Genomic DNA, 14746 nt, shown 5'->3' on the forward strand with positions numbered 1-14746 from the left:
AGAAAGAGGTCTAAAGTGCAAAGGTAATATGAGAAAAATCATAACAGAGAAAACTAAAGAGAATCTAATAAGAGAACTACCAATAGAACTTAGAAAATAAATTAGAAAGCTAATAGCTAAACTAGAAGAGAATCTGAAGAGGAAGGAAAAGAGGAATATAGTAAAATGAAAGTCTCTAAACATATGGGTAATTTTTAGTAAAATATTCAGAAAGGGTTCATTTTTGTCATCAGTAAATGATGAAAAAATGCAAATGAGCCAAAACGTAGAAATTACAGTAAATGCATATGCAAAATACTAACTGCCTAGTAAAACACATACTATGCTCTTTCTCATCAAACATGTGAACTAACCTACCTGTGTGTCCCCCCAAGATCTTACATTTTGATCTGCCGCACACCAAGCAAGAACCTGCTATGAACAGAGAAGTTATGCCTTTTGAGTATTTCATCCACAAAATGTGAACCTTTGGGGGACTTTTCATAATATTCACACTCAACTCTTAATTTCAAATTTATTCTGGCTTCAAGTGCAGTGCCAGAGCGCTCACAGAACTATTGCATATTATCAGCAACAAGACTTCTGCCCACAAAAATCTCTGAGGGGGAAAGAATATTTATTTAAGGTAATAAAACACAGCCTCCCCACAACCCTCTGCCATACTTTCTCCCTTATGTGCAAGTGAATCAGAGAATTATAAAGCCTGCTTTATTAGGAACATTTCTTCTGATCCCCAGTCTCAACATTCTTACTGTTATAAATCATCTTGGTGAGGTCCTGGGGTTTGTTTGCTTCTTTGCAGAGATAAATGTGGTGCACAGCTACAGGAACATGTATTTTAACATTTGTTTGCTCTCTTTCTGTCTCCATGATGTATGTGCCCTAACTGCTAAGGACACTGATGATTGCCAAGTACTAATCTCCAGAGCAGGACCAGTTACAGTGATAAGCAGGACCTGGAGATTCTTGAGCACTTTTCCTCTTTTGCATGGCTTTGGTCTTCATATTTCTGGATACAAATGGCCTGGATGCATTTTCTTTACAGCCTGCTTTCAAGTATTTTCACAGATTTGTTAGATCCCCTGAGTCATCTCTTCTCATAGGAGAGCTACTTTAAGTCTCCTTACCATCTTCATTGCACTCTCTTCAGTAGCTCCTGACTCCCATGCATTGAGGATCCCAGAACTGACACAGCAGGCCATGGTGTGGTCTCACACTGCTGAGTAGAACGGAAGGATCGGTCACCTCCCTCCACCTCCTGAAAACACTCTTCCTAATGCAGGATACCATGAGCCTTCTTTGCCACAAGCATACAGTTCTGGTTCACGTTCAGCTTGGTCCGCCAAGACCCCCATGCCTTCCTCTCCCCTGCTCTTTCCAGCTGCTCTGCTCCCAGTACATACCAAAAGTAACACTTCTCAGTATATGCCTGGAGGTTATTATCACTCTTCAAAATCTAAGTCAGTTTTCAGAGCAGTGAGTACGAGATCTGATGGGAAAAGTTTAATATTTTCAAAGCTGTCTGTGCAAACTGAATTTTCCAAGTAAAGCCAAACCTTTCTGTGAAGTTTCATAGAAAAGCATATGCGCTGTAGACGATTCGCTAAGAATAGGCAGCATTATAGAGGATCCAGGTCTTACCAGGATCTACAGACTTTACCACTGTGGTGGTAGGCCTGTTAGGGCAAACGTAGGCTTATCCATGCCCTGGCTTGCCCAGACATGTTCCCCTGCTCCTCCTGTCCTGGCGGAAGCAACCATAGGAGGGGAGGGCGAAAGCCCTGGCTTTGCCTAATATGGTGAGGCTTGGCAAAGTGCCATTCTGATTGGCTAATTTATGTTCAGTGCCTCAATAGTTTCCATCCAGATATTGATAAAAGGGATGAGCAGGTAGCAGGGGGGCTGCTGCTGCCTCATTTTGGATGCTGAATTTGCCTGGAGAGCTTACCAGGAACAGGCTCTAAATGCCTGCATGCAATCAGCCTGCACAGCCAGCATGACATTGTGCTGAGACTGCACATTGCAAGACATTCTGCCTGCACCTGAAAGTCTCCTGCCAAGACAAGAAGTCCTGGAGATACACAGATCGTCCAGAGGAGCCAGGAGACAAGACCAGAGATTGTCTGCTTCCTTTCCCCAGAAGTCTGGGAAGAATCAAGTCTCAGTGGCCGACAGAGTTCCCTGAGTGTCTGGCTACTGTCTGGGACTGTGCCTAGCTTCACGAGTTGAGTAATAATGATTTTGTGGGTAAATATTCAAAAGCCTCTTCCAGTATAATATTTGCATTTTCCACTTTAAGGAATAAGTGCTCTAGTTTTACCTGTGCCCTGTGTGTATAGATTTCCAACCTGTGCATTCTGAACCTTGTGAGTAAGTTTTCTGGCAAGTTTTAATGTTAATAAAGAGTTTTCATAGTTATTAACAATCATTGCCAGGATATGAAAATTAATACAGATTATTAATTTTGCATAATCCATCACAATTACAGACTTTCAACATTTCAGATTTCTTACTGTCTAGGTGAAAGCCCTGGCCACAAGAGTCCTGATTGTTCTGCCTGATCTTTTCCCCCCCAGTACAAGCTCACAAAATCTACCAAGCACAATAAAGTCACTCAAAGGTCCCTAAAACTCAGCACATCCCTACAGAAGGTCTTCTAAGCCACTGTGATCAGGATTATCTAAGCTCCTGTCTGATAGATAAGCACTATTTTACTATTTACCATAACTACACAGTATAAATTACCCAATGAAAAGAAAACTATCCCAAATGGGAAGTTACATTAAAACACAATAAAATCCCCTATCTGAAACTCTGATGCAGTCAAGTGCAAGATGCATCTGATCTGTGAAAGGAATTTGTTTATGCAAGGATTTTAAGTCTTTAAGAAAACAGCATCAGCAGGAAGAGTCTCACAATTTAAATCCCAAAGCAGAAGTATCTCAGGTCCCAAGTAAGTATTTTGGCAGCAATTAGTTAAATTAAAAGAAGCAAGAATACTTGATACATGGAGCTCTATTTTTCTTCCTCTTCATAGCATAGAAGACTTTTCAAACAGTTTGTTCATTGACACCAAATTCAATCAAGTAATACTTTGATACTCTAAATTTGACAAGCTCCATAAATGTAGCCCTCATGAATGCACAGTTTCCATTCTCATTTGCCACTCAAAGCTGCGCCAGATTTCACTGAAGGCCTTTACAAAACACTGAGATGCAGAGAGTAAAAATATAAAATCACAGAATTTTTAGGTTGGAAAAGATATTTAAGAACACCATCTTTATCTGTTAACCCAGAACTGCCAAGTCCGCCACTAAACCACGTCCATGAGAGACACCTCTACACAGCTTTTAAATACCTTCATGCTGACTTGGTCACTTCCCTGGGCAGCCTGTTTCAATGCTTGACAACCCTTTCAGTGAAGAGATTTTTTTTCTAATATCCAATTTAAACCTCTGCACTGCAACTTGAAGCCTATCACTTGTTTACTTGGGAGAAGAGACCAACTCACATCTTGCCACAACCTACTTTCAGGTAGCTGTAGGGGGCTTGCAGTCAGGAATTGTTATCATAGAATCAACCAGGTTGGAAGAGACCTCCAAGATCATCCAGTCCAACCTAGCACCCAGCCCTATCCAGTCCAGGCCAAACAATCACAGTATTCCAAAAAACATATTCTCTGGAGTGTCCAACAGCTTCATTGCCCTCCTTTGGATGCACTCCTTTGGATACACACCAGCAACTCAGTATCCTTTTGTAGAGAGGGAATGCTTAGAAGTATAGCTTCAAGTATAGAGAGACAATCACCTCTCTAGTCCTGCTGGTCACAGTATTCCTGATACAGGACAGGATGCTGTTGGCCTTCCCAGCCACCTAGGCACACTGCTGGCTCACATTCAGCCAGTTGTCAACCAACACCTCCAAGTAAATAGGTAAACGTTTGTCAAAAGCAACCACGTTGTTGGTCCATTGTTTCCCTCTATCTATTAAACTTATTGCTCTCATTTTATCATATTAGAAATTCTGTCACTGCAAATACTCTCCTAAAGTCTACAGTTGCCAGCTGTGAGAAGGTGTTTGTCAATGTATCAAACACACATGTATAAAATACATCAAGAAACTTCACTCAATCTATCAAACTTTATATCTCTTTACTCATTCTTTCTCTGCAAAACCTGCTGTATGAACCACCCAACAGCAGCAGTGACTTACAATAAATAGCAAAACCAAAAGGTTCCCTTCATATTTGCACCCAACAGACTTAACCACATAAGAAGAAATGTGCTGTGCTCCCAACAGATCAGACACTACCACAAGGAAGTCTGCTTATGGGTTCTTGCAATATAAAATCGTTAAAAACAAACTAACAAACAACAAAACCCAGAAAAGGATCTGGGGCTGGGAGTTCAATTAAAATGAAATAGAAAACACTTTTAATTACCATTTTGTTTTTAAATTAAGTTTCCATACATCTGCAGTAAAGACTTCCAGAAATCTGTGTTGCCTTTCAGGCAATTGCTTATTTACCAACACCAGAAGCAGAGGAAGATATTGCATACACCTCCATGAAACCAGAGATGGAAGTCTCTCCACTGACTTCAGTTACTTTAAACAATGGTGGATGCATTTCTGTGTTGAGTGCAGGCATCTCTGCCTGTCTTGAAGCCCTGCAGATAAGCATTGCAGCCCTAGTTCTGCACGCTTTGCTAATCAGGGCTGCTGAAGCAAGCTCATAGACTCACTTGGAAATTTTCAAGATCATTTTTTTCAGCTACAGCTAAAAGAGAAAATTACAAAGGTATTTGCAAAGGGGCTACCTTTGCTCAAGGGGCAGAAATGTGAAATTACCTGTATAGCAAATTAAGAGGAGGTGTCCTGGTAGGGCATAAATCCTGTGAGGATGGTTTAACCCTTGCTGTCTTCCTCCTGCTGTGGGTCCCGGAGTGAGTCAGATGAGCAAACAATAAAGGTTTGGCCCCAGCAAAGCCCTGAGGGCTAACGGGCTTAGCACCACGCGTCAGGTGTCTTGTGCTATCTTCAACATGCCTGCGTGATCAAAGGAGGCATGAAGCTTTGGATTCATTGGCCAGAACAAGGGTGCTAGCGTCTATTGGCCAGTTTGGCTTCCAAAATGAAGTATATAGAGGGGAATGATTTAGAAACTCGGCCTTTCTACTTTAGCCTTTCTACACCAGCCTTTGTCTGCACTGACCCTTCCTGCCTCTCATTTGCAGCTCGTTAAAGGCAGCTAACACTAGTGGCTTAGCAGCATCTTCTTCCCTCTGCCTGAAATAGTTGTATTTTACCCTGGGATCATCATTGCGAGTCTGAAAGTGTCTTTAATAGAGAGACTTACTCAGGCACCAAAAGAGTCATGAGTACATATGCTAGAGTGAACACCAAGACTCCATTGGCACAGTTAGAATTCTTCCTCTTCTCATGTTCCTATTTTCCAAGTTCTGATTGTTTAAACTGTTTAATTCTGTGCAATTGCTTCCTATCCACAGAAAATCCAAAGAACCTCAGGGAATTCTCACAAACGTTGAATATTAATTAGAAAAATTAATATTCATACAGAAATTAATAGTCACCATTCATAATGATTATTAATTTCCGATACAGGAGGCGATGTTAGCACAGTTACATGGAGGCCTGTGATTTGGCCAAGTTCCAGGTGAGGCCTTAAGTCAGGAAAGTCTAAGTAGCTCCTGTCCTTTCTAACAGAGTTGTCTCCTGCAGCAGATGTGGTATCTCATTCTTCCACGTTACAACTTCACCCACGCATTTGTCAAAGTGAGTAAACCCAAGTATTTTATCGATGTAATTCGTGAGATAATGGTCTGAGAAATCCAATACACTATTGAACGGTGACTATTATTGAAGATCCCAGCACCTCAACCAGGCATTCTTCACAAACGAATCCGGGAACTGCTCATCCCCTGCCCCTTTATTCTTTAAGTGCCCATTGATTGAGACTGTGATGCGTATCCTCAAGCACAAAGGGTTAATTACTGTGTACCACTATTCCTTAAAATAAATCCAGTAGAAAAGGCAGCTATAATAGCCTATTGTGTACTTACTTTTATGAAGTCTGAGCACATTTTCCTTAGAAGCCATAGCAATTTTAATGTTCCTAGCAAACAAAGAAATAATTACCCCTGTAGTCATTGGAATCAACGATGTGAACACAATAAAAGAACAACTAGAAAGAAAAGTATCCATTTCAGCCTATTTAGACTGCAACAAACTCCCCAGACTTAAGGCATAGCCAACTCCAGCAGCAAAACTTGCCAATCCTTTCACTGGGGAAAAAACCCGAGGCCTTATAACTACACACAAGCATTTTAGCAGCTACCTTTCCATATGTTCTGTAAATCAGAGAAAGGTAGAAGAAAGGAAGTTAGAAAAACAGAGAGTAAAACTTACAGCGTGAACCTTCTGAAATAAGCTTTTCCAAAGTACTTTCTAAAAACTCTTCATTCCTGCTCAATGACAGACACAAGAAACCCCTTTAAAAGTGGGATTAATTCTAAGAAATTTGCAAATCCCACTGAAGAGTTCAGAGAAGACAGGGATATGCTGTCACTGTAACAGCACAGTACAGAAAGCAATGATAGTAGCAATACTGATCACATAATGGTTTGGGTTGAAAGTGACCTCAAAGATCATCTAGTTCCAACCCACCTGTCACAGGCAAGAACATTTCCTACCAGACCAGGTTCCTCATCCAATCTGGTCTTGAACACCACTAGGGAGGGGGCATCCACCACCTCCCTGGGAAACCTGCTCCAGTGTCTCCTCACTCTAAAGAATTTCTTCCTAATATCCAGCCTAAATCTGCCTGTCTCAAGCTTAGATTTGTCTCAATTTGTCACTACAAGCCCTTGTAAAACTACCTTCTCCAGCTCTTCTATAGTCTCCCCAGAGCCTTCTCTTCTCCAAGCTAAACAGCCCCAACTCTGGACCAATTTTACTACATCTATTTTATATTTAAGCATTGTCTTTCATCTTACACAGATACCTTTACTACCTTTACACACATAAGTCATTTTTAGGGCAAATCAATAATTAGAAAGAGTTCAAAGAGTCAATACTCAGAATAATAGTTCCCAGATTGTCTTGGTTTGATCCTTTTATTCTGCAAATGTGGGAATGCTGGAGAAAACAAATGTTTATCCCTTTATTAATTCACCTGTAGTGATTTCTCCAGCCAAACAAAACATAAACTGAGGAGATAAAGAATGCAGTCATCTCAGACAGAAATGACAACAGCAGAGAGCTATGAGCTCAACAGATAACTTGATATCTACTACTGAAATTGAAATGAAAACCCAGCTTCTGCTACCTGAATTGCCTGAGCGATTTTCCTGCTCAGGCAATGCCTCTCTCTAATGAGTACTTTCCCTGGTTTTACCTTCAATGACCTGCTGAGGATCAAGAACAACCATTCTGTCATGCTATCAGAAAGTGTCCTGCTTAATAATTACAGGATCACAGAATGTCAGGGGTCGGAAGAGACCTCCAGAGATCATCTACTCCACACCCCTGCCACAGCAGGATCACATAGGGCAGACAACACAAGAATGCATGCAGGCAGGTTTTCAAAGTCTCCAGAGAAGACTCTCTGGGCAGCCTGTTCCAGTACTCTGTCACACTCACCATAAAGAAGTGCCTCCTTGCGTTGAGCTGGAACCTCCTGTGTTCTAGCTTGTCCCCATTGTTCATTGTCCCATCACTGGGCACCACTGAAAAGAGCCTGGCACCTTCATCTTGCCACCCACCCCTGAGATACTAAGGGATGTTAATAAGACCCCCTTTCAGCCTTCTCTTCTCAAGACTAAATAGCCCCAGGTCTCTCAGTCTTTCTTCATAGAAGAGATATTCAAGTTCCACAAATAATAATGATATGCAATAAAGATTTGTTCCTTGGCCCCGACAGGATCAGATGGCAATGAGAGTCATGTTTTGCTCAAACACAAGGTCATTGATCAAGTGGACTGTTACCTCCGAAGTCACTGGCAAGTTTAAATCCAACACACACAAAAGGCCTTTTTCATAAAGGAGAAACAGGCTTGGAGAAGAGAATATCAGTAAGAATAGAAATAGATTCTTTTGGTAGAAGCAATTGTGTGCAAATTCTCTCTCTTGTATGATTAAACTTTATTTTTTTGCTTAGCATTCTAATGTAAAAGGATAGACAACCTAACAAAACAGTTAGCAGAGGGAAGGGGAAATAATACAGGTTATTGTATTTCAGATGACCTATGCATTCACAAAAAGACTGCTCCAGCACGTTGAACAAAACCCCATTCCCTTTTGGGTTGGGTAGGAGAAATTACCTTTTCATGTTTTAAATTTAAACTTAAATTTATGAAACACTAATCCATGCTCCATTAAAGATAGCATTTGCCAGCGTAGCCAGTGAAGCAGGAAGCTTTACCAGCTCTCAGAATTGTATTTTTTAAAGAAGAAAAATCGTTGAAGTCAGCCTTTCCCATTGTTCGCTTAGTTCTCCTTTGGGCCACACTCCAGAAATGGAAGTGGCATAAGAAACTGTACAATCTGTTCTCCTTAAATCAGCCAGTGATTCTGGTCTTTTTTTTCCTCCTTCTTTTGCTATATAGAGACTTTTTGCAAGGGAAAGGGACAAAAAAACAGAAGTCAGAACACTTTGCTTATTTCTCTTTTCATTATATATGTGCGGATAGCTCAAAGGTCAGTCCTGTTTAGTTGCCCAAACTAGCACATCTGAGAGTGGAGTACGTCACAGAAGAACATACATGGAGAGGACAAACATAGTATTACTGCCCCAAAATACCTATTTGTCTCCAGCAAATTGCAACTCAGAAGTACTGTCTTGCCTTTTACAAGTCCTCAGTGGATTTCACAGAATCACAGAATTAACCAGGTTGGAAAAGGCCTCTAAGATCATCGAATCAAACTTATCACCTAACCCTTCTAATTAACAATACCATGGCACTAAGTGCCTCATCCAGCCTCCTCTTAAACACCTCCAGGGACAGTGACTCCACCATCTCCCCAGGCCACCCATTCCAGTGGGCAATCACTCTTTCCATGAAGAGCTTCATCCTAACGTCCAGTCTAAACCTGCTCCAGCACAGCTTCAGACTGTGTCGTCTTGTTCTGTGACTGGATGTCTGGGAGAAGCAGCCAACCCCCACCTGGCTACAACCTCCCCTCAGGTAGTTGCAGACAGCAATGAGGTCTCCCCTGAGGCCCGGCTGAACAATCCCAGCTCCCTCAGACAATCCTCGTAGGGCTGTGCTCCAGCCCCCTCACCAGCCTTGGTGTCCTTCTCTGGACACATTCAAGCACCTCAACATCTTCCTTAAATTGAGGGGCCCAGAACTGGACACAGTACTCAAGGTGTGGCCTAACCACTGCTGAGCACAGGGGCAGAATGACTTCCGTGGTTCTGCTGACCATGCTATTCTTGACACACCAGGATAGCATTAGCCTGCTTGGCTACCTGAGCACACTGCTGGGTCATGCTCAGTCCCCCCAGGTCCCTCTGTGCCTGACTGCTCTCCATCTGTCCCCACCCTGTAGCACTGCGTGGGGCTGTTGTGGTCAAAGCAGAGAACTCAGCGATTTGACTTGTTAAAACTCGTGGCATTGAACTGTGCCCATCTATCCAGCCTGTCCAGTTTCCACTGCAGAGCCCTCCTGCCCTGTAATAGATCAACACATGCTCCCAACTGATGGTGTCTGCAAGCTTACTGATGGTGGACTCAATCCCCTCATCCAGATCTTCATTGAAGATATTAAACAGGACTGGGCCCAGCACTGATCCCTGGGGCACACCACTAGTGACTACTTGCCAACTGAATATGGATGGAGATCCACCACCGCTCTCTGGGTCTGGTCATCCAGCACAGAGTGCCCCTGTCCAAGCCATGGGCTGCCAGCTTGGTCTGGAGTTTGCTATGGCAGGCAGTGTCAATGGCCTTGCTGAAGTCCAGGTAGACTACATCCACAGCCTTCCCCATGTCCACCAGGCAGGTCACAGGATCACAGGATATTAGGGGTTGGAAGAGACCCGAGACCCAAGGAGATCACCGAGTCCAACCCCTCTGCCAGAGCAGGACAATACTATCTAATGCAGAACACAGAGGAACACATCTGGACAGGCCTTGAAAGTCTCTAGAGAAGGAGACTCCACAACTTGGTCACCTGGTCATAAAAAGAGATCAGATTGGTCAGGCAGAACCTGCCCCTCCTAAATCCATGCTGGATGGGTTTGACCCCCTGTCCATCCAGTAGGTGCCCTGTGATTGCACTCAGGATGATCTGCTCCATCATCTGGCATGGCACTGAGGTCAGGCTGACAGGTCTGTAATTTCCTGCATCCTCCTCCTGACCCTTCTTGTGGATGGACACCACATTGGCCAGCTTCTAGTCTCCAGGGACTCTCCAGTGAGCCATGACTGTTGATAAATAATGGAGAAGTGCTTGGTGTGCTCATCTGCCAGCTCTCTCATCACCCTAGGATGGGTCCCATTTGGCCCCATAGACTTGTGAGGGTCCAAGAGGCTCGACAAGTCCATAACAGCTCAGGAGGCCAACTGGTCTGAGAACTACCTGCCTTACTATTAAAAATTGAGGCAAAGAAGGTGTTAAGCATCTCTGCCTTTTCCTCATCTCTAGTTACTACATTCCCATCCTTGTCCAATAAAGAGCAGAGGTTACCCTTGCCCCTCTTTTTGTCAGATTTGTCCCATTGCACAATGTTTCCCCATCAGATCATATTGCCCAGAGAGGCATTCAAGGACAGGCTTCGCAGGGCTCTGGGCAACCTGTTCTAATGTTGTCCCTGCTCACTGCAACAGGGTTGGACTAGATGACCTTTAGTAGTCCCTCCCAACGCAAACCATTCTATGATTGCTTTTCTGAATTTATAAATTTTCAGCATGCAGAACACTCTGCATGTTCTGTGATCAGCTGCTGCTTTTTATCAGTGCTGAACTGACCACCTGTTGACTTCAGTTGATATCCCTTAATTATTATATTGGAGGAAGGAAAAATGAACACATTGTTCCCTGTTTCTGCCTCTCCCTTGTACTGTGTCTCTTTTCTAACCTGAAGAATCTTTTTCCCAGATCATTGACTGTACAGAAGTTTCAAGACTTTCTTAACACCCTCCTATGTATCTTTTCTAGTTATAAGGAGAAGCCTATTTCAGTGTTGAGGAGAGAGAACCAGGAATAGGCACACTATTCTGGATGGTTTTGATTTGCTAAATTTCTTCCATAATATACTTAGCATATTATTTGATTTTCATGATAGTACTGACAACTGAGATAATATTTTCACCACATCACCCCTTAGGTTGCTAAAATCTGATTCCTAATTGGAAACAAACAGCTCAGAAGTTATAATTTTATATACACAAATGGAATTTATTTTTGTCAGTGCCATGGACAGTGGCACTGAGTGCACTCTCAGCAAGTTTGCTGATGACACCGAGCTGTGTGGTGCAGCAGACATGCTGCAGGGAAGAGATACCAGCCAGAGGGGCCTGGACAGGCTGGAGAGGTGGGCACAAGCCAACCTCATGAGGTTCAGCAAGACCAAGTGTAAAGTCCTGCATCTGGGTGGAAGCAATCTCAAGCACAAATACAGGATGGGCAGTGACTGGCTGGAGAGAAACCCTGAGGGTTTGGGGTGCTGGTGGACAAGAAGCTCAACATGAGCCAGCAGTGTGCACTTGCAGTCCAGAGGGCCAACCAGATCCTGGGCTGCAACAGCAGAAAGTGTGGCCAGCAGGTCAGAGGAGGTGATTCTCCCCCTCTACTCTGCTCTGGTGAGACCCCCACCTGGAGTACTGCATCCAGTTCTGGAGCCCCTATTACTAAAGGGATGTGGAGATGCTGGAGCATGTCCAGAGAAGGGCCACAAGTATGCTCAGAGGGCTGTAGCACCTATCCTATGAGCACAGACTGAAAGAGTTGGCTCTGTTCAGTCTGGAGAAGAGGAGGCTCCCAGGAGACCTTCTTGTGGCCTTTCAGTATCTGAAGGGAGCCTATAAAAAAGCTGGGAAATGACTTTTTATGATATCAGGGAGTGACAGGACTAGGGGGAATGGAGCAAAGCTGGAGTTGAGGAGCCTTAGACTGGATGTGAGGAGGAAGTTCTTCAGCGTGAGAAGTGGTGAGAGCCTGGAATAGGTTGCCCAGGGAGGTGGTTGAGGCCCCATCCCTGGAGGCGTTTAAGGCCAGGCTGGATGAGGCTCTGAGCAGCCTGATCTAGGATAGGGAGTCCCTGCCCATGGCAGGGGGGTTGGAACTAGATGATCCTTGTGCTCCTTTCCAACCCTGACTGATTCTATGAATTAGTTTTTCACTTATGTGCATTGCTTTACATTTGCCAACATAGTTCATCTGCCATGTATTTCACTCACAGCGACTTCAGCTCTTAAGACTTCTCTGCAATTCTTAGAAGTTAGCCTTGACGTTTTTAATACCATCAATAAATTGCTATCTGTTTCTTCACTCCATGTGCAAGATTATTTTGACCATGGTAATTTTGAGGATTATATGATGATCACCACTGACTCAATTACAAACTTCTAATGACACGAATATTCCACTTTGAAAGCTGATCATCCATCTTTACATTTTTTCCACTTGTTTTTTGTGTGCAAGGACCAGAATATGCAGCTCGAGGCAAATCAGTGGGGACCTTCATTTCTTGAATCCCCTTTCGTGAAGGTAAACTGCCAAGAATCTATTCAATATCAAGGTAATCTTCATCACTGGGATTTTCTTTATCCACTTGCTTTTTTGTTGCTCAAAAAGCAATTGACAAATTTGTGAGCCATAGCTTTTCTAAACAAATATTATTAAATATTAAATTCTCAATTTAAATTAAAATGTTAAATATTATTATATCATTTAGAGCCTTGCCAGTGCTTCTGGTCACAGGGTCAATGGTTGATGTACACTGACAAAGGTTCAGTTTGCTCACAAGACCCCAGCTAAATTGCCACAAAAATGGAAAAGAAAACATTGCAAGCACTTAAAGGGAAAAAAAAAACAAGTGGCAGTTACAGAGTCTTCCAAATGAGATACAATGAGGAAAACAAGAAAAAGGTAAATCAATAATGTTTTCTATTTCTACTATAGCTTAAATTCAGCTCTGCTTTTATGTACTACATATTCATTAGCCATGACAAGTCTTTGATCTCATACAATAGACAAAGGCATAGAATAGCAGAGCATTTAAAGGGTCTAGTTGGCTTCCCTGTAGTAGTGATGCTGACATTTGTACCTCTGTTACCATAGCAACTGAGTCAATGTTTATAGTACTTCCAAACAAAACTCACCAAAACACACTACGTGCTACCAACAACCAATATTTTCAAAACACCCCACAATAACCATCACAGGAAGAAGAAGTTGGAGAAATTTACTCTTCCAAGACTGATACTTCAAGGTATCAGCCAACATTAGGTGTTTAGCTGCAAATGTATGCTTCCCAAACATGTCTAGAAATTCTCTCTATATTTTAATGACAGCCTTAATTTGCTGGTACTTGCTCACAAGGCTTTGATGGACAGCTGTTCAAAGAATATTTCCAGAGACTATGCCTCTCTTAAGTCTTGTAATGGTAAAGAATTGAAGCTGAAGGTGTAGTTACTGTCATTTATGTTGTTATTAGTTTCTAATCATTTAAATGGCACTTTAACTGGGATTGCATTGCATGGAGGTAAAGGGGAAATATCTATCTCCAGATGGAACAGAATGCACAGAAGAGTGTGTCTCTATTTAATTACTGGTAGCTTTTTAATTCAATAGATAAAATCAAAATGTTCAGGCCTGCATATCAAAGCTCAGAGAATTAGACAGTCCCAGAGAAGATATATGGGGTTTGGCTGCTGTTTTTGTTTGGGTTTTTTGGTCTGTTTTGCTTTGTTTTTCCTAGGGGTACAGCAGCAACCAGATAATGAAGTCTGAAAAACAAATTGTTCTTTTTTCCCACAAATATAAGAGAGAACATTCCACTACAGTTTTCCAATATCCTTTAAATAAATGTCTTATTTCCGCCCCCACACACACACTTCTCAATAATATCCTAATCTTTTAGTAGCACTAACTGTAAGATTCATACACACTGTTGCTGTTTGTAAAATAGGTGATGGAAAGCAAGCCAGCCAGTGATAATGATCTTAATGACTTGGAATTTAGTCTGAGGTTTCAACATACCTTATCAGGCTAATGACATCACACCATCTTAAAGTTTGGGCTGCTGGACTGGTAGGACTGCAGGACACAGATCTCTGTATCAGCACAGGAATGGTAGCCTGTGGCAAGAGCACAACACAGGCAATTGGTAAGCAAACACGTCTGAGCTAGTGATTAGTGAAGGCATGTGTCTGTCTTAGCTTAACTGGCCTTGCAAGTGAATTGAGAACAAGTGAATTGAATTTCAGTTAATTATGTCTGAGAGCCTCCACAAAAGGATTAATGTGAAGCAACTATTCCACTCCAGAAGGCAATTAAGTTTATTTCCTTTTGCTTGTGTCCTCTCCCCTTGAAGAAATCACCCACTCTATCCCCTAAGCAGCTGAACTTTCAGGAATACGTGGTTTAGAAATGCAAATCACGTCAAATAACTCATGTCTATGTACTTAAAGGTATTTATTTCTAACTTAGTCCTTATGCTTATTTTACATGCCCTTCTCCTCCCCTTGCCAACTCAAGCTTCTACATTACTGTTCAAAGAA

General features: G+C 42.4%; 1 long non-coding RNA gene across 2 annotated transcripts; it reads right to left on the reverse strand.

Moving 5' to 3' along the window:
• Positions 1–551: 551 nt before the first annotated feature.
• On the reverse strand, positions 552–14373 carry LOC135176536 (uncharacterized). Of its 2 annotated transcripts, none has more exons than XR_010302700.1 (4): positions 14226–14373; positions 6081–6133; positions 4849–5046; positions 552–1219 (listed from the first exon to the last, which is right to left on the reverse strand). It is a non-coding gene; the product is annotated as an uncharacterized LOC135176536 (long non-coding RNA). The 2 variants fall into 2 exon arrangements; XR_010302699.1 differs by having other exon boundaries at positions 552–1489.
• Between the last annotated feature and the right edge of the window lie 373 nt (positions 14374–14746).

Source organism: Pogoniulus pusillus, chromosome 6 (genome assembly GCF_015220805.1).
Source record: "Pogoniulus pusillus isolate bPogPus1 chromosome 6, bPogPus1.pri, whole genome shotgun sequence".
Taxonomy (NCBI): Eukaryota; Metazoa; Chordata; class Aves; order Piciformes; family Lybiidae; genus Pogoniulus; species Pogoniulus pusillus.